Source organism: Primulina eburnea, chromosome 1, assembly GCF_022965805.1.
Source record: "Primulina eburnea isolate SZY01 chromosome 1, ASM2296580v1, whole genome shotgun sequence".
Classification (NCBI taxonomy): domain Eukaryota; kingdom Viridiplantae; phylum Streptophyta; class Magnoliopsida; order Lamiales; family Gesneriaceae; genus Primulina; species Primulina eburnea.
This window is the reverse complement of record NC_133101.1, coordinates 40,106,113-40,127,654: the sequence shown is the minus strand read 5'-3', so window position 1 is coordinate 40,127,654 and position 21,542 is coordinate 40,106,113. Positions and strand designations below refer to the sequence as shown.

The 21,542-nt window shown below is 36.8% G+C and overlaps 1 non-coding gene and 1 pseudogene across 1 annotated transcript; both read left to right on the top strand.

Annotated features, from left to right (window-relative positions):
- The window catches only part of LOC140806979 (uncharacterized), a 33,214-nt pseudogene that overhangs the window by 6,001 nt on the left and 5,671 nt on the right, over nucleotides 1–21,542 (top strand).
- LOC140815273 (small nucleolar RNA R71) lies at nucleotides 15,730–15,838 on the top strand. Its single transcript, XR_012114320.1, has one exon. It is a non-coding gene; the product is annotated as a small nucleolar RNA R71 (small nucleolar RNA).

Below are 21,542 nucleotides of genomic sequence, written 5' to 3'. Positions count from 1 at the left end.
GAGCGAGTCGATAGGCATGATTACCTATCTTCTCAAGAATCTCATGCGGATCGATATAACGTGGAGACAACTTTCCTCGCTTGCCAAATCTGACAACACCTATGAAAGGAAAAATCTTCAGAAATACTCTATCTCCTTACTCAAATTCTAAAGGCCGACGTCGAATATTTTCATATTTGGACTGTCTATCCTGAGCTGTTTTCATTCTCTGTTGAATCGACTTTACTTTTTCAGTCATATCTCGAATCATATCAGGCCCAATTTCAGGTATTTCTAAGATATCATCCCAGTAGAGGGGATATCTGCACTTATTACCATACAAAGCTTAAACGGAGCCATCTCTATACTCATCTGATAACTGTTTTTATATGAGAATTCACAAAGTGGTAAGGAATCCTGCCAACTACTGCCAAAATCTAGCACTACAGCTCGAAGCATATCCTCCAATGTCTGGATAGTTCTTTTTGATTGTCCGTCTGTCTGATGATGATATGCAGTACTCAGATGTAATTTTGTACTTAGAGCTTTTGCAAATTGTGCCAAAAGTGCAAAGTAAATCGAGGATCAGGATCGGAAACAATGGACTTTGGCACTCCAGGCAATCTAACCACTTCTCTCACATAAATTTCTGTCATCTGATCATGTTTGTATGTCATTCGGTATGGAATGAAACACGCTGATCTGGTAAATATGTTAATAAAGACCCAAATCGCATCACAACCTCGGGAGGATCGTTGTAGCTTCGTAGTAAAATCCATGGAAATGTGATCACATTTCCATTCTGGAATAGCTAAGCTATGAAGTAGACCTCCTGGTTTCTTTCTTTCTGCTTTTACCTGTTGGCAATTCAAGCATTTGAACACAAAATCTGCAATATCTGATTTCATCTATTTCCACCAAAACTGTTTCTTCAAAGCACTGTATATCTCTCTGCCACTAGGATGAATACTAAAACTACTACCGTGTGCTTCTGTCAAAATCTGTTGTCTCAAATCTGAAACATCTAGCACAACAAGACGATTATTCACATATAACACATTATTACGAACATGATATTCTGATTGATGCCCTGATCTGACCAGCGTAATCGAATTCTGAATATTCTGATCGACTTTCTGTGTTTATTTGATTCTTAAAATCAACTCTAGTTCAACTTGAATGGTACAAAGTCTCATAGTTTTACAATCTGTCTCAAATACTAATCCAGAAAGACAACAATCTTCAATCAAGTTAGAGACACCAATCGTCGATAAGGATAAAGAACATACCTTTCGACTCAGTGCATCAGCTGCTGCATTTGATTTCCCTGGGTAATATTTGATTTCACAATCAAAATCTTTCAGAAAATCAAACCATCTTCGTTGTGTCATATTCAGTTCTGACTATGAAAATAGATATTTCAAACTCTTGTGATCAAAATAAATTTCAAACTTCTCACCATATAGATAGTGTCGCCAGATTTTCAATGCAAATACAATGGGAGCCAATTCAAGATCATGAATCAGGTAGCGAGTCTCATGTGATTTTAATTGTCTCGAGGCATAAGCAATAACATGTCCTTGCTGCATCAAAACGCAACCTAGTCCCATGTGAGAAGCATCACAATAGACAACAAAATCACCAGTATTTGACAGAATAGTCAAAACCGGAGCACTGGTTAATCTCTTTTTCAACTCCAGAAAAATTGATTCACACGCCTCTGACCAAAAAAAAGGGGCATTCTTCTGGGTTAGCTGAGTAATCGGCTTAGCAATACTAGAGAAATCTTTAATGAATCGACGATAATAGCCTGCTAAACCCATAAAACTACGTATCTCTGGCACTGATGTCGGTCTAGGCCAATTGATCACAGCCTCAACTTTGCTAGGATTAACAGAAATACCATATCTCGATATAATGTTCCCCAAAAAGACAACTCGTTTAAACCAAAATTCACATTTCGCTAACTTTGTATACAATTTCTCAGCTCTTAGAGTCTTCAATACAATTCTCAGATTCTCAGCATGATCAATCATATTCTTTGAATAAATAGGGAAGATCGTTCCAGCTATTTTGTGTAGTAAAGTGCTACGTATAGTGTCAGGGAGTTCCTGTCCACAATCGGTCATCATTCGTCAAATTTTGAACAAAGTTTCGTACCGCACGATTAAAATATTTGTAAGTGGGTTTTTGTTATGTATTTTATTATAATTCGAACTTTGCATATAAAATAACATGACATGCTAGTATTTGTGTCAGTATTTTTAAAAATTCAGTGTCTACATAATTTAAAATTTCGATCGATGACTGTTAAGCTTATTCTGAAATTTGATATTCTTTGATTCTGCCGCTTTCTGTCCAAACTTTGATAAGTTTTTTTGATAAATCCGAGTCTCTGTTACACTATTACAATTCAAATGGATATGGAACGATAATTTTGATTATGTTCTGGCCCCCATCGTTGGGTATAAAACCATGTTCTGTCTGTCCCCCATCGGTGGGTATAAAACCATGTTCTGGCCTCACCCCTTAGAGAAATAACATATTGGGGACTATTTGACCATAAAAACGAGAAGAGTAAAAATGTTTTTTTATTCTGATTTGCTTCTGATCTGATTCTGATTTACTCTGAAATGTCTGATAGTCTTTGGATAACTTGAGTCGGTTCTGATAAGTAAAAATAATAAGTTTTGAAAGTTGTTAAAATGATGAGTTAAAATTATCTATATGTATGTATTTGTGGAAATCGATCGGCCCCCACTTGTTGAGTGTTTCCCAAAACGCTCACCCCTTGCATCTCTTTCCAGATAAGACTGAGGAACAAGTGAATGATGAAGAGGAAAAATCATTCTGGGGTTGGTGAACGCATCGAGAAATCCAGGATTAAAAGTTGTATTTCCTTTGTATTTATTTTGCTTCCGCAACTCTGATATAATTTCTATTGTCATTGTCAAGACAATATTTTATTTATGAAAAAGACTGGTTTAATTGGATTTTGGATACGAGACTTATTTTTTTCAAGTAATTGTTAAACAATGTTGGATGTCACCGACGCTTTGGTATCGGCGCGTGACAAGAAGAACCTATGGTTTCCTACATGTTGTCTTGATTCAAGTGGCTTGGTTTGTGCATGGGGACTCACGGCTTGGCTAGGCTTGGGTTGGGGCCTAGGATGGATGTGGGTCAGGGTTAGGAAGAGTCCTAGCATGGCTAAGACTCCTTGGTCGCAAATTAAGAGGAGTCCCGTGGGGCAAGGGCTCCTAGCAGTAGCTGTGGGGATGGCACCAGCCAAGGGGGCTCGCTGCTAGGGTAGGGAGGTTCAGGGTCGGTCCTTTAGGGTCTAAAGAAAAAGGTCCAGGGTTGGGTCAGGGGCTGGTGTGGCTTGGTTCGGTGATGGCACATGGAAAACTTGAGAGAGCACTTCAAGCGCGCGACTGGTGCTTGTGGTTCAAGTGGCTCGCAGCGCTGGTTCAGGGGCTTGGGCTAGGCTTGGTTTGGTTTGGGCGTGGTCCAGGGTCTGTGAGGGTCAGGTGGGCTCGGTGGTGGCTTGAGTAGAAGAGTCCTAGTTGGCTAGGAGTATTAGGCAAGAAGGGAAGGTACACACGCAGCTTTGCATCTTCTGTGCAGGGTCCGTGCGCGAGCTAGGGCCTGGTTCTAAGGGTCAGGGTTGTTCAGTAGGGTTCCTAGGTGGGTTGGCTCGGGCCTAGCTTGAGGTGGCTCGACAGTGGCTCGATGGTCTTGATAATGGGCCAATATTTCGAAATTAAAGAACAAAATTTGGAACCATGCGTCGACGGGGGTTCATGGCTCACATGGGTAGTTTAGGTAATAAACAGTCTATGTTTAAAATTTGGGAAAAAAATATTAAGTTTTGAATTTATTCGGAAATTAAACGCCACACGAATTATTAATTAAAAAATTAAAAGAAATGTTTTGAATTAAGCTGAATAAAATTAGGAAAAATTTGATTTAAGCTTATAATTATTTGGGATAAGCTCATGTCATTAAAAGTAAGAAAAAGATAAAATCGAGAAAGTTTTATGTCTAGGGGCAAAACGGTCATTTGACACATGGGAGTTCGTAAAAGCTTGGCAGCGTCGGATCATAACGCATGTTAAATGATATTTTATGATATTTAAAATATAAATATTGTATTTTATTATTTATGTTAAAGCTGTGCAATTTTTAATGTTAATGATGCTATTTTTGGAAAGTTATGATATTTTATGCTTTTAAAAGAAAATGAAAAATATTTTTTGGATGTGAATTCACTATGACAAATGATATATGTTATGTGAGGGATTTGTTTTAAGAAATAACGGTGAACTTACAATTTATTGGGGATGTCGTAAAGGACAAGGCCCCAAAGAGACCCCGTGTACGGGACAAGGCCCCGAGGGATATTTCCATGGCGGATCCTAATGCCCAACCCCATGGACCATGTTGAGCTGAATACTGATCAGTCGATCAAAGTATAACAGCTAGTCACTGTTGCGACTTTGATTGTTGCACTCCCAAGAGCAGGTTGTCCACAAGTAGTATAATTCGGTGAGTCCGAATATCGTATCCACAGGGAAGCAAAGGTAATTGCAAGTCCACTACAATGTCTTTTTGTTTTAGTTTTTTTTTTCTTTTAAAGGTTCGAATCTTTAATTGATAATTTTTAATTGTTCAAATTTTTATTTAAGTAGTTGATATTAAATGATCCACTATTGGTATTTTAATAAAGTTAACATTAATGAACATTATTGAAATCTACTTAATAAAATGGTTCTAATATATATTAAATAATCATATTTTATTATGTTATATATTATTATCTTATAAGTATATAATATATACCAAAACTTGTAATTGTTGTCAAGTATTTATTGTGCTATATATATATATATATATATATATATATATATATATATATATATATATATATATATATTTGTAAATACTAAATCAAGGTTCCCACTTTAAATAGTTGGTAATACCAAACTAACATTTAAATGGTTCCAAGAATTTAGTGTAACATATAGCAATAATAAATCAAAACTCCCATTTATAAGTAGGGTATAATAATACTTAAAGAAATAAATATAAAATAAACAATAAATAATGATTAAATAATATAAAACATAGATTCTTACCTTTTAATAACCTTATTATCATGCCAAGAGTTTCACCTTTTCATCTCAACTTTGGGAAGTTAGCTACTCATTATTCAAAGTGTAAAACTTTGAATATGAATTTAACATGCTAATTATATTTAAATGAAGAAATAAAGGAAAAACAAAGAGAGAAATATTATGAACTCAAACGTTTGTTCGTAAAATGAGGGATATCTCAATACATTACAATGCACCCCTATTTATGGCTAAATTTGGGGAGATGACCTGAAATAAAATATTATTTTTTACACATAAGTCTTAATTGGTGTTCCAAAAAATAATATTTTAATACACATCACTTTTGAAAATTTTTCCATCTGAATTTTCTTCTTCACATAAAAACAAACATGTAGATATCTGAGTTGTTTGAATTGTGGTATTTTTTTTAACCATTTGACCAAGTAATTTGAGAGATATGGTCAAAATACTAGAGCATGGTAAAACTGCCACTTCTTTGGTAACTTTTATTGTTGCTTAATTTGATCCCACTTGTGAGAAGATTTTTATCTCATGCTTGCCACCAATATTGTAGATATTAACATCAACTTTCTACAGGTCCAAGAATCATCTTAATCACATTTGCAACGTCAAGTTTATTCTTGTTTTATCGAACCTGTAAAAAATAGTAAAAACTTATAATTACACAAAAACTTATATTTTATACAATTTATTATAAAACATATAATATTTAAACATTTAATAAAACAAAAACTATATATTTATATTATAAAACATTTAATTAATATACAATTTTTTATCTTTATCACACTCCCCAACCAGCTTATTGCTAGTCCCTAGCAATTTAAGCGTTAATAGCAACACAAAACATATTGATTAATTTAAATAGAAATGTAATCAGAACTATTCCAAGTGTTTAAATTAAATTTGAAAACTGTCAAAGTTATATCAAGATCATTATAATTATAATTTATGAAATAATCTGAACTGATCAATTCAAAGCTTATTTTCAGGTAGTTAAATGTACATGGCCTTCAGAAATTCCTAATAAGAGTCTCAACTCCATATTCTCACAGGTTAATAATTGTTTCAATTTATGGGAAAGATTTCTCTCATGGAGTTGGAATACAGATAAATGCTCAGGAAAATGGTTTACAGAATGTAGACAGACAAACGAGCCAAACTAATCAAAAGATAGGAAATCTATTGATTTAAAATCCAGTTGTTCTTATTATTTAAGTTTTCCTATTTTTTTTTACATCATAGAATTAGACTAAGTTTATGCTTCTTGACCACATATTTATTTAATTTGTAAAATATATTTCTCTCTTTCTTTCTCTTTTTTTGTTCTTTTTTTATTTGTATTTTTATGAGAGATAAATGGGTCGTAGAATATAACTTAAAAATTACATAAATCTTCAACATCTTTCCTTTTTTTTCTTCAGGAAATATCAATTTTTTTTTTTAAAATAAGAACACAAGATCTAAACAATAGATAGCCTCTCTGATGATCAACAAAGGCTCGCAAGCTGTTTTCTCAATCCTCTCCACTCACTCACAAAATATGTATGAGTTTAAAAGTTTTAGGCACTCTTATCAGGTATATCTTGGGCCATATACTTTAATAATTGCTTTTATCACAATGCTTAATCATTCAAAAAGATTTCATAAATCATATTTTTATAGTGATCGAAATATTAAAATTGACTTTTTTTTTCAAATAAAAATTTAAACATCCTAAGATAGATTATTACAATTTCTAATCTAAACCTTTCAAATATGTAATGTATGATATTTTTGCAAAAATTACTAAGATACAAACAATAAACATGTTTTTATTTTAAAATATTTTTTTAATTTTTTTTTTAAAATTTTAAGTTTGTTATCCCCTCAATCAGAATATGACATTGTCCCTAATGTCAAAATAACTATTAATAAAGAGTACATAATGAAAGAGATATCATCTGGAATTTTATTGAAGATAACAAACTGAAACAAACGCAAACCAATCCACGATTTTTGAATCAATGATCCAACTTTCTTTTCTTACTGCTTGATTGCGACCAATTGATATTTTTTATCATCGGATCAGGCTTAGAACAAAAGCTTCCAAATTATCAATTAATTGGTCGGCAGTCGAAGCACAGATGAGCATCCGTCGTGAATTTTCTAAAATGAAATTATGTTCCACAGCTTTATCAAAAAATGTCAACAAACTGTCATAATAATTCTTGATATTCAACAAGCCCACAGGTTTATTATGGATATTAAGCTGTGCCCAAGAAACAGTATGAAAAACTTCTTCTAATGTACCAAAACCACCTGGTAGTGCGATAAAAGCATCAGAATTTTCAATCATTTTTGTGATTCTTTCATACATAGAAGAAACTTTTAATTCCTCCCCAATCGTAACACCTGTAATATTTCCTTCAACTAAAGCTGTAGGAATAATTCCTAAAACCTGACTTCCTCCAAGATAAGCAGATGTTGAAACAGATCTCATTAACCCAATATTACCTCCCCCATATACCAAATGAATTTTTCTCTCAGCCAATATCTTTTCGAGTTTATTCGCTGCTTCTACAAATACTTCATTTTTTCTAGAACTCGACCCACAAAATACACAAATATTTTTCAATGTTTGTGCAGATGATCCAATCATGTTTATACTTTCTTTTTGGTCTGCAAAAATAGAGAGAAAGATGAGAGATTTTATAGGGGTAATATGTTATCATGAAAAAACTATGGCTCATAGTTGTAAACAGAATAAATAGTAAAAATGATAATGACACACATGCATATAAACAGTAGTGTTATTGTGGCTCACAATTTTCCTCTGGTTTTACGTCCAGAAACGGCTTCAACACCTTCTATGAGTCAAGGATATGCTTCCAATCAAATTTTCTTATAAATTGGCAAACAGGATCTTTTTTAGTCGGATTCCCAAGACTATGACGCTCATCTTGAAATTGTTTCCATAAACGGAGAAGTTCAATATGCACATGTCCACTAGAATGCGTCTCAAGAGTCAATAAGAAGTTATCTAAAGACTCCTTACTCAGCCCATTCTTAATGAAACCAATTTTATCTTCTCTGTTATCGGAAACACATCCCAAAGATCTGCATCATTTGTCACAAGTCCATCTTGCAAAACTATGACAAACCCCTAACCTTTGGCCGTTCGTTTTTTCGCATAAGCGCTTTTTCCTAATTCAGGCAAATACAGAATTAGCAATGATTGTGGAACTTCTCCTCCTAATCGGACCTTAGCTTCTATTACAAGACGAATATCTTCTGGAATTCCTTTTGCATTAACAATCTCAATCTTTCACACCTACCTCCATAAATTTTTCTTTGAACATTTTCAGAAAAAGAAGGAAAATATTTACAAATTTTTGAGATTTTTCATCCATTTTGAAAAGAAAAGAAATGTTTTTTTTTTTATTTTTGTATCAGCAATTGTGAGAAACTAATTTAACCGACTACGAGAGTCATGGAGTACCGTTATCCGCCATTTAACCTGGAAAATAAAAAGATTAAGGAAACCTGAAATAAAAACAAACAAAATTAAATGCAACATAAAAATTTAAGGATCAGAAAGGGAAATAAACTCTTCTTGAAAGATTTCATTTTCCAAAAATGGTTTAAGCCTTTGTCCATTCACTTTAAAAACATCACCATTTTTAGGATTTTCAATATCCACAGCTCCATAAGGATACACATGCTTTACAACATATGGGCATGTCCATCTTGATCGTAATTTTCCTGGGAATATGTGAAGTCGAGAATTATAAAGCAAAACTTTTTTTACCAATCTCAAAAGATTTTCTAAGAATTCTTTTATCATGAAATGATTTGATTTTTGATTTATAAATCGTTGAATTCTCATACGCATCATTTCTGAGTTCATCAAGTTCATTAAGTTGCAATTTGCGCAATTTGTTGCAATCATCCTTGCTTGAATTAAAAGTTTTGATCGCCCAATAAGCTTTATGTTCCAATTCCACAGGCAAATGGCAATATTTTCCGTAAACCAACCTATAGGGAGACATATTCAATGATGTTTTAAAAGCTGTTCGATATGCCCAAAGTGGATCATTAAGTCGTAGAGACCAATCTTTTCTATTTGAGTTAACAGTTTTTTCCAAAATTTTCTTTATCTCCCTATTAGCTAATTCAACTTGTCCATTTGTTTGAAGATGATAAGGATTAGTTACTTTGTGAGTAATACCATATTTTTTCATTAATGAAGCAAATGATTTATTAACAAAGTGAGTTCTCCCATCACTTATCATGGCTCGAGGAATTCCAAATCTACTAAAAATATTTTCTTTCAAAAATTTGATGACCATTTTATGATCATTTGTTCGACATGGAATTGCCTCTATCCATTTGGAAACATAATCAACTGCAACTAAAATATACAAGTATTCAAACGGCGATGCAAAAGGTCCCATAAAATCAATTCCTCAACAGTCAAAGATTTCAATTTCAATGATAGGATTTAAAGGCATCGTGTTTTTTTGAAATCACACAAATTTTTATAATTTTCACAGATCTTGCAGATTTCGTGGGTGTCTTTAAACAAAGTGGGTCAATAAAATCCACACTGCAAGATTTTTGCAGCCGTTTTCTTTGAAGAAAAATGTCCTTCGCATGCTTCTGAATGACAAAATTTAATGACACTACTTACCTCATTGTCGGGTATGCAACGTCGAAAAATTTGATCTGGACAGTACTTGAACAGATACGGATCATCCCAATAAAAGTTTTTTACCTCATTCAAAAATTTTCTTTTATCTTGGGAACTCCATTGTGGTGGCATTTTTCCTGTCACAAGAAAATTTACTATGTTAGCAAACCAAGCTGTAGTAGTAACTGAAAATAGATATTCATTAGGAAAATTATCGTTAATTGGTGTCATACAAGATGATCCTGTTACTAATCTCGATAAATGATCGGCTTCGACATTCTCGGTTCCTTTTTATCTTCGATCACAATGTCAAATTCTTGTAGCAACAAAATCCATCGTATCAGTCGTGGCTTTGCATCCTGTTTGGTCAACAAATATCTAATAGCAGAATGATCAGAAAACACAATAGTCGTTGATCCAATCAAATAAGAACGAAATTTATCTAATGCAAATATTACAACAAGTAGTTCTTTATTAGTTGTGGAGTAATTCATTTGAGCATTTTTTAAAGTTCTACTTGCATAATATATCATGTAAGGCTTACCATTTCTTCTTTGACCCAGTACTGCACCGACTGCATAATCACTCGCATCGCACATGATTTCAAATGGTACAGACCAATCAGGAGGTTGCATGATAGGAGCTGATGTTAAATGTCGAATGATTTTATCAAAAGCATTTTGACATTCTTGAGTACACTCAAATGCAGTGTCTTTTGTTAAGAGGTTACAAATGGGTTTAGAGATTGAACTAATGTGGGGACCCGGACGTTAATCATGTTCTTAATCATCATTGGGACTAATTGATCTATTATAAAACAGGGTCTAAATTTTTTTATTAAAATGCGGAACGTAGTGAAATAAAACATATATATACATCTCAGTATATAAAAGTACAAATCCTGTATCACATACATTTATTCAACTAAGGTTTAACATCTAATATCAAGTTTCCAACCCTATCTTTAATCCAAGTCCGGAATCTTCACTCTAATCACGATCTCTCTTCATCTCTTCAACCATGAACCTGTCCCACCTGTTGTCATTGACGTACACATAAAGACAAGACAACAGCCGGATAACTCCGGTGAGAATAAATCCCAGTATAAATCAACGAAACATGCAATCATATGATAAACATAAAAGCATGGCAGATAACATCAATATATATCAAAAGCTGAAATATAATCAATATCAAACTGTCGACAATACTCGTAATTCCACGACTCAGACTAGACTCAATCCTAGCCTAGGGATCCCGGTTTCCAGACATTGGTATTCCATATCAACCAACAATAATAGAAAAGACTCCAGTTCTATCCTACGTCGATATGGCATCGATCACCAGTAATAGAAGAAGCTCTGATTCTATCCACATCGGTATAGTATCGATCACCAGTAATAGAAGAAAACTCCGATTCTATCCACATCGATATGACATCGATCAACAGTAATAGAAGAAGTTATAATTCTATCCACATCGATATAGTACCGATCACCAGTAATAGAAGGAGCTACAATTCTATCTACATCGATAGCCAATTATCCGGTGACAGACTATGACACTACCGCCAATATACTATCTCATGACATTGTGCAATGTGCCCGTGGCGATCCCACCACTATTAGGCACTTCTGTGATAAGATTACTCGACTAATACCTGCTGTCTATATATCAAGAGAACAAGTAATCGGATACCTGCTATCTATATATCAAGAAAACAAGTATATCAATCAAATACATGCAAATATCAATGCAATAAAATAAAGCATATGATTTAGGGAAACTCAAGTCTAAACCGACTCAAGTCGATCTCCCAATACACAATGACTTATACCTTTATCTTCCCGCTCTGACGAACACGAATTCCTGAATTCAACTCTCTCCATTCTCAATCTGATAATAACAATACCGAACAGACACAATATCAATATATAACTCAATTCAGAACCTGTTCTGATCAATACTCAAATCAAAACATAAACTGATCAATATCGGATCATATACAATTTAATCCATATCGATAATATCCCGATATAATCGAAGTCACTAGTGAAACTGATCTATATCAATCAACTGATGTTTTGACGGCATAACTATACAGTCTCGATAATCCCGTCAGTCTCAACATCACAGACATAATACCAGAACTCATAATCAATATCAGCCACAATTCATAATCTCAGTCACAGTACAAATCTGATATCGCATCTCAGTCAAATCGATTCCGAAAATCATAACAATTCCATAATCAGTCTGTTTTTCAATCTGCCTTTGATTCTACGATGTCTAACATATTCAGAACATCATATATGACGTGTATTCAATTCCAACAACATCATAATTTCAAAACGTAGTAAAACTTACGTCCAGTTGTAGCCTACGTTGCTAGGAACTTGGTACTGAAGTCGGATTCAAAATCAGACGGATGGATTTTGCACAAAAGGCGTAAGGATTTTCTATAACTTCACAGAGACTTTTCTCGATTTCTTTCTTCGTTCTTCTCAATTCTGAAATGAATTCATACGTATACATATGTATATATACTTACATATATACATGTTGCATATAGAGACCAAGTGTCAAACATTCCTTCTGCATGACTCGCGCATATGCGCGCTCAAAGTTCGTGCATATGCGCCGGAAGCTTTATCCGGCTACTGGACTACTCGCGCATATGCGCGCACTGACATCGCGCATATGCGCGAGACCTACTGTCTCGTGCCTCCACTTACACGCGCATATGCGCGCCTTCTGCCGCGCATGTGCGCTGCACTCTCTGCCCTGCTCGCGCATATGTGCCGTTCACGTCGCGCATATGCTCCGAGCATTTCCTTAGGCTACTGGACACCTCGCGCATATGCGCGCCCATACACCGCGCATATGCGCGGGGGTCTTCTGTCCACTCCGTGCATGGCTCGCGCATCACGTCGCGCATGTGTGCGAGCACACCTCCTTGCAGATATATTTCACATCTTTTCTCACCTTTCTCGGTCCACTCCGTTTTGTCTATAATTACCTTGATTAATCAATAAATCATTTCAGATTAATCTCAGATTACGGTAATTATACCCAAATCATTTCAGATTACGGTAATCAAATTCTCGGGCCTTACAACTAAAGTCCTTTATAAACCTCCTATAAAATCTAGCATTTTCCAAAAATGAGCGAATTTCTTTAATGGTTTTTGGAGGGGGTAAATTGGCAATGACATCAACTTTGGCTTTATCAACTTCAATTCCATGAGATGACACGAAATGTCCCAAAACAATCCCAGAAGTAATCATGTAATGACATTTTTCCCAATTTAAAATAAGACCTTTTTCCTCGCATCTTTTTAAAACTTTTTCCAAATTTTCAAGACAATTATCAAATGTATTCCAAAACAGTTAAATCATCCATGAAAATCTCCAAACAATTTTCAACCATGTCGCTAAAAATGCTTAGCATACATCTTTGAAATGTTGTTGGGGCATTGCATAATCCAAATGGCATCCTTCTAAATGTAAATGTTCCAAAAGGACATGTGAATGTAGTTTTATCTTGATCTCCGAGTGCAATGGGAATTTGATAATAACCTGAATATCCATCAAGAAAACAGTAATATGAATGACCTGCTACTCTTTCTAAAATTTGATCCAAAAATGGTAATGGAAAATGATCTTTTCTAGTGGCGTCATTTAATTTTCTATAATCAATATACATCCGCCAACTAGATGGGACTCGACTTGTTAACAATTCACCTTCTTCATTTTTTATCACTGTTATGCCAGATTTTTTTGGAACTACTTGTGTTGGGCTTACCCACTTACTATCAGAAATAGGGTAGATAATCCCAACATCAAGTAGTTTGAGAACTTCAATTTTCACAACATCTTTCATGTGTGGATTTAATCTCCTTTGTGGTTGTTGAGATGTTTTTGCATTTTCTTCTAAGTGAATTTTGTGAGTGAAAATTAGTGGATTAATGCTCTTGAGATCTTTTTGTGTCCAACCAATTGCATTTTTATGTCTTTTAAGCATATCAACTAATTTACCTTCTTGATCACTTGCTAGTTTGGAAGAAATTACCACCGGATATGTTTCATCTTCTCCAAGAAATGCATACTTCAATTCTTCTGGCAAGGGTTTTAACTCCAATATGGGTGGTTCGTCTTTGTCATCATATTTTGCATCAAATTCTTTCTCTGATCCTGGTAACGAGTGATACCTGATAAAATCATCAAGATCAATTTCAATATTTTCTTTAACAGTTTCAATTGAACAAATATCTAATTGTTCATGAGTACTCCCTTCTTGAATGTTTTCTTCCAGAAGAGTTTCAATAAGATTTTCATCTTCACTTTCATTTCCTTTGTCATGTGGTTGCTTACAAAGATTAAAAACATTGAGCTCCAAGGTCATGTTACCAAATGACAACTTCATTATTCCATTCCTGCAATTTATAAGAGCATTAGAAGTTGCTAAAAATGGACGACCCAGAATTACAGGAATTGCATTACAAGCTTCGATAGGTTGTGTATCTAAAACTATGAAATCGACAGGATATACAAAGTTATCAACTTGGACGAACACGTCTTCTACCAAACCTCTTGGCACTTTAACAGATATATCGGCAAGTAAAAGTGTTACCGAAGTAGATTTTAACTCGCCTAGATTGAGTTCTTGATAAACTGAATTTGGAAGTAAATTCACAGTAGCTTCAAGATCAAGCAAGGCTTTTTTAATCTTTCGTTCTCCAATAATACATGAAATAGTAGGACAACCAGGGTCTTTGTATTTCAAAGTATTATTATTTTGAATGATTGCACTTACTTGTTCGGCTAAAAATGCTTTCTTTTTCACATTCAATTTTCTTTTCACATTGCACAAGTCTTTCAAAAATTTGGATATGATGGTACCTGTTTTATTGCATCTAATAAAGGAATATTAAATTTTACTTGTTTAAAAATATCATATATATCTGAATTCAAATTTGATTTTTTTGTATTTTTCAATGCATGAGGGAATGGTGGTGACACTGTCTGTTTAACCTCCTCTTCTCAAGTTATGGGTTCCACATCCTTACCTTTTGGAGTTGATTTATCATCATCTTCACAAGGTTAAGGAATGGATTTTTCCACAACCTTACCACTTCGAAGGGTAATAATAGATTTTACCTGATCCATCGTTTGAGTTCAAGAAGTTCCAGTTTGTGAATGATGATCCTTGGGATTAGGATGTGGTTGTGAAGGAAATTTACCTTTTTGATGAACATTAAGTGAATATGCAAATTTAGCAAGAGTATCTTTCAAATCTGTCATGGTTTGGGCAGTTTGAGTGTTAATAGACTCTTGCTTTGCAATGAAAGAATTCAATAAATCTTCCAAATTCCTTTTCGGTGGAGGAACATAAGGTTCATAATTTTGAAAATTTTGTTGATTTTGAAAATGTGGTTGCGGACTAAAATTTGGATGATTTCGCCAACTTGGATTGTAATTTTGAGAAAATGGTTCAAAATTTGGCCTTTTGAAATTGTTCAAAACATTGACTTGTTCATGGAGACATTCTTTAAAAGAGAGCAAAGTGGGACAATCTTTTGTAGAATGATCACTTGTATCACAGACGTGACACGCAATTTCTTGAATAGCTTTTAATTGACCATTTTTTTTCATTTCAAGTGCCTCAACTTTTCTTGCCAAAGAGGTAAATCTAGCTTGGAGATCATGTTCATCTTTCAGGGTGTACATACCTCCACCAGATGTGGGAGATTGAATCTTGTTTGATGGTTCGATTGTACCTATAGTGTCCCAATTTTGACCATTTTCAGCTAATGAATCGAGATACTCAATTGCCTCATTTGAATCTTTATCTTCAAATGTTCCATTACATATAAATTCAACCATTTGCCTATCTTTAGGTGTTAAGCCTTCATAAAATTGAGAAACAACTCTCATTTCAAAACCATGATGTGGACAAAGATTAAGTAATTCTTTGTATCTATCCCAACATTGATAAAAATTTTCTCCTTGTTTTTGAGTGAAAGTGATGATTTGCTTTTTGAAAGAATTTGTTCTATGAGATGGAAAAAACTTTTTCAAAAATTGTTGTTGCAATTCATCCCAAGTTCGAATGGATCACGATCTAAGATTTTGTAGCCAAGTTTTAGCTTTATCTTTTAAAGAAAAAGGAAAATACTCAAGTCGAATGGTGTTCATGCTACAATTTCTGTAATAGCCGAGCCCGGTGTACGGTACGATTTAAGTTTCGTATGTTATTTGGGTTATGTGATTAGATATTTAGAATTGTGTTTTGGGCTATAGTATTATTGGTTATTATTGTTATTGAGGTGTTAGAAGTTGTTGGTTGTTCGTTTCAGAGTTTCGGATCGATTTTAATTGCGTTGATTTTTGATCATTGCCGTAGCAAGAGTGCACCCGCGCTCTTAGAGGAGTGCCCCTGCGGTGTACTATTCATCATTTTGGTTTTGGAAGGCCGTGGCATCACCGCACCCGCGGCAGTGTAAGCACCGCACCCGCGGTGAGACCGCACCCGCGGTAATTGTAGCACCGCACCCGCGGTCATCGTGCATGGATTTATTTTGTTGTGCCGAGAGCTCAGCGCACCCGCGGCCCTTGTGTTGTCGCACCCGCGGTATAGGTATGGGCGAGTTTTTAAGTTACTTTTTGGAGTTGTTGGCCATACCTTATCTTATCTTTTCCCCTTCATTTCGAGATTTCTCTCTTCTAGCAAGGGTTTTCATCCATTCCTTTTGCTTCCTACCTTTGATTCTTGGATTTGTTTGGATTTTCGACTTGAGATCGACGTTCTCCTTGGTGCTAGGAAGCTTAGGTAAGTTTTTGGTGCGATTCTATTAAGGTTGTGAGTTAAGAGTTGACTTAGGTTTGATGTTTTGTTGGTTTAATGGATTATTTAACTTGTATTTTTGGATATAGAGTTGATTTTGGTGTTGTTTATGGATTATTGTTGTAGGTGGTGTACCAAGAGTATAGTTTGGAGGTGTTCTATTGGTTGTAAGTGGAATTTCATTCCTTTGCTCACATGATGTTATATGTATTGTGTTTTAAAGGTTTCAAAGTGATATTCCCTTCAATTGATTCATTGTTATGTATTGATCCCATTGATTATCTATTGGAGGCATTGATGTCTCACTATTGTTAAAAGGGAATACAAAAGAAAATAAGAGATTGTGAAACGACGGCTTTAAATGCTATTCAGAGTTCAAATGTTTTATTGGATTGATTAATCATAGTCAGAGCATTGCATGCAATTAGTTGATCAACGACCATAAGCTTTTATCCCTCAGAGTTATAGGTTTATATCGATAGGGATATTAGCACCAGAGCAGAGATACTATTGATATCAATCCAACCAGAGAAAAGAGAATACCATCTTATTGCTATCTTATTGATATGCTATTGCTACAGTTATTGCTACAGTATTCATGTTTCAGAGTTGATGGTATTTTATGATTTCAAAGTCATGTTTTACAGAGTATACTATGTATCATTGCTATGTAGAGTTCCACTTGCTGAGATTTATTCTCATTTCAGTTTATTCATGTGATGCAGATCAGAGTGGAGGCCCTGGACGTTGACTGTGGATAGGGGTCATATGCATACACCGTTGGAAGGAAGATTTTGGCATGATCATAGGAATGATATTTTGTATTTTGTTATGTCATTTAAATGATCATGTATTGCTATTTTGTAAACATTTTATGATATGTATTTTGAAACTCCTTCCATATTTTAAAGAAAAATTTATTTCCGCTGCGTATTTTTATTGTTACGGGATAGAGGTGTCACATTTAGTGGTATTAGAGCGGTGTTCTTCGGACCAATGCATATGACTTCGTCTACTTTCAACTGTCCGGGTATGTTTTCTTGCATCTATCCATTGTTATATATTGATATGTCTTTTGTGAGCCCATTGTAGAGTATGCCTCCTAAGCGTAAGGCGACAGAGAGTGAGGATAGTTCTTCCTCGAGAGTTATCGACGAGTTCGGCAAGTTGCTTAAGGAGCAGGCTAAAGTTCATAGCGATCAGATTCAGCAGTTGCTCCAATTGCAAGGAGCATGTCAGGACAGAGGTCAAGTGAGAGGGCAAGTTGCACAGGCTGTTGGCACTGATGCCGTCTTTTCTGCTTTTAAGAGGATGGATCCACCAGAGTTTTCAGGGAGCACTGATCCTTTAGTTGCAGTTGAGTGGGTCAAGGCTCTAGAGGCGATCTTCGATCATCTCCACTACGAGGATAGAGACCGTATCAGCTGTGCTGTATTCATGTTGGTTAAAGTTGCTCGCATTTGGTGGAATGCGACCAAAGTTGGAGTTGATGTTGCGACACTGAAGTGGTCAGAGTTCACTGACCTGTTCTACGACAAGTATTTCCCCGACGCACTTCGAGCGAGGAAGGTTACGGAGTTCTTGGAGCTTCGACAAGGGGAGCATGGATGTTGGTCAGTATATTCTAAAGTTTGAGGAGGGTTGCCTATTTGCTCCGTACATTGCATCCAATGATAAAGATAAAGGCGCTCATTTCATTCGAGGCCTTAGAGCAGAGATTCGTCGTGATATCAACATGTCCAAGGCTGTGACTTTCAAGGAGATTGTGTCCAAGGCATTGTTGGCAGTAGCAGGATGAGAAGGACATCACTAGAGAGAGGCAGGAGAGGCATCAAGCTGTTGCTCAGAGAGGCCAGGGTTCTAATCAGAGGGGCAGGGATCGTTTCAAGGGCAAGGGCAAGATGGAGCCGAGTCCTAGACCACCGCCAGTTCCAGTTGATCCCGAGAAGCCTTTGTGTCCGAACGTGTGGCAAGCATCATAGGGGAGAGTGCAGATTTGGCACTCATACTTGTTATCGTTGTGGCACGGCAGGCCACGTTGCCAGGAATTGTCCACAAGGAGCTAGCCAAGGGAAGGTGCAGGGTCGTATCTTTTCGATGACCAAGGAAGATGATGGCCAGGGAGGAGTTCTCGCCAGCTCAGGTACTTCGCTGGTCCTTCCTTTTATTTCTTGTCTTGAGGCTGAGAGATTGCTATGTAGAGGTTGCGATGGGTTTCTTGCTTCTATTGTGGATGTTGATGGTATGGTTAAGTTGAATATTGATGATATTGATGTTGTGAGGGAGTTTGCCGATGTGTTTGAGGATGATGTTCCGGGTTTGCCGCCGGACAGAGATGTTGAGTTCGTTATCGATCTAGCTCCTGGTACGGTTCCTATCTCTAAGGCTCCGTACAGGATGGCCCCTACTGAGATGAAGGAGTTGAAGATTCAGTTGCAGGATCTTTTAGACAAGGGTTTTATTCGTCCGAGTTCTTCGCCTTGGGGAGCTCCGGTTCTGTTTGTCAAGAAGAAAGATGGTTCTTTGCGGCTGTGTATCGACTACAGGGAGCTTAACAAAGTGACTGTCAAGAACAAATATCCGTTGCCTCGGATAGATGATCTGTTTGACCAACTTCATGGTGCTACTGTCTTTTCGAAGATTGATCTTCGGTCTGGCTACTATCAGTTGAAGGTTAGGGAGTCCGATATCCCTAAGACAGCGTTCCGGACCAGGTATGGTCACTATGAGTTTATGGTTATGTCTTTTGGTCTGACCAATGCCCCTTCAGTCTTCATGGACCTGATGAACCGTGTGTTCAAGCCTTATCTGGATAGCTTCGTCATTGTCTTCATTGACGATATCTTGATCTATTCCAAGACCAGAGAGCTGCATGCAGAGCATCTCAGAGTTGTTCTTCAATTGCTGAGAGAGAGGAGGCTGTTTGCCAAGTTGAAGAAGTGTGAATTTTGGCTGGATCAGATTTCTTTTCTAGGCCATTGTCGTTTCGAAGGATGGCATTGCTGTTGATCCGATGAAGATAGAGGCGATTCAGAAATGGCCTATTCCTACCACTGTCTCAGAGGTACGCAGTTTCCTTGGTTTGGCGGGTTATTATCGTCGTTTCATTTCAGATTTCTCCAAGATTGCCCTGCCATTGTCCAATTTGACGAGGAAGACTGTGAAGTTCGAGTGGTCTATCGATTGCCAGAGTGCATTCCAGGAGTTGAAGGATAGATTGACGACAGCTCCTGTTCTTTCATTGCCCAGTGGTTCAGAGGATTTCGTTGTCTTTACTGATGCGTCGAAGAGAGGCCTTGGTGCAGTGCTGATGCAGCGAGGTAAGGTCATTGCTTATGCTTCTCGTCAGTTGAAAGACTATGAGAAGAATTATCCGACGCATGATTTGGAGCTAGCAGCTGTGGTTTTCGCCCTGAAGATTTGGAGACATTATCTGTATGGCGAAAAGTGTGAGATCTTCACAGACCACAAGAGTTTGAAGTATCTGTTTTCTCAGAAAGAGCTCAACATGAGGCAGAGGAGGTGGTTAGAGCTGGTCAAAGATTATGATGTGACTATCAGTTATCACCCAGGGAAGGCGAACGTTGTGGCTGATGCTTTGAGTCGTAAATCTAGTTCTTCCTTGAGTTCTTTGATTCAGAGGCCGTTGCTGATGGACTTGCATCGAGAGGATATTTCTTTGGTAGTCCCCGGAACCATTGCTCGCTTTTCAGCGTTGGTCATTCGGGCTACTTTGACGGACAGGATCCGTAGAGAGCAGACTGTCGATGTGCAGTTGCTAGAGTTGAGAGCTAGAGCTGAGGAGAGGGGTAACTCAGAGTTTGCGATGAATGGTGATGGATTGGTGACTTTCAGAGGCCGTATCTGTGTTCCTATTGGCGATGATATTCGGCGAGATGTCTTGACAGAGGCTCATACTGCGCCATATTCGATTCATCCAGGCAGTACGAAGATGTATCAGGATCTTCGTCGACTCTACTGGTGGCCAGGTATGAAGAAAGATATTGCTTTGTTCATTTCTCAGTGCCTTACTTGTCAGCAGGTGAAGATTGAGCATCAGAGACCTGCTGGGACATTGCTATCTTTGCCGATTCCTCAGTGGAAGTGGGAGCACATTACGATGGATTTCGTGACTGGTCTTCCCAGAGTGCAGAAAGGTTATAATTCCATTTGGGTCATTGTTGATCGGTTAACTAAGTCAGCGCACTTTCTCCCAGTCAAGACGACGTACTCCATGAAGCAGTATGACGAGGATTATATTGCATGAGATTGTTAGACTTCACGGTGTCCCTGTGTCGATCGTGTCTGATCGTGACCCCAGGTTTACCTCCGAGTTTTGGAAGAGTATGCACAGAGCTATGGGATCACGGTTAGCTTTCAGTACAGCTTATCACCCTCAGAGCGACGGTCAGTCAGAGAGAGTCATTCAGATTTTAGAGGACTTGCTCAGAGCTTGTACTATTGACTATTCTGGTAGCTGGGATTCTAAATTGCCACTTGTGGAGTTCACGTACAACAATAGCTACCAGGCGTCGATTGGGATGGCACCGTATGAGGCACTTTATGGCAGGAAGTGACAGATCGCCTTTGTAATGGGATGAGGTTGGCGAGAGAAAGATGTTGGGACCAGAGTTGGTCCAGCAGACGGCCGATGTTGTTGCTGTGATCCGTGAGAGGATGAAGACAGCACAGTCCAGACAGAAGAGCTATGTAGATGTTCGTCGTAGGCCTTTGCAGTTCGAGGTTGGCGATCACGTGTTCTTGAAGATAGCACCTCTCAAGGGTGTGATGAGATTTGGCAAGAAGGGTAAGTTGAGTCCGAGATTCATTGGTCCTTTTGAGATCTTGGACAGAGTTGGTGACAGAGCCTACAGATTAGCCCTACCGCCAGATCTTGATAGAGTTCA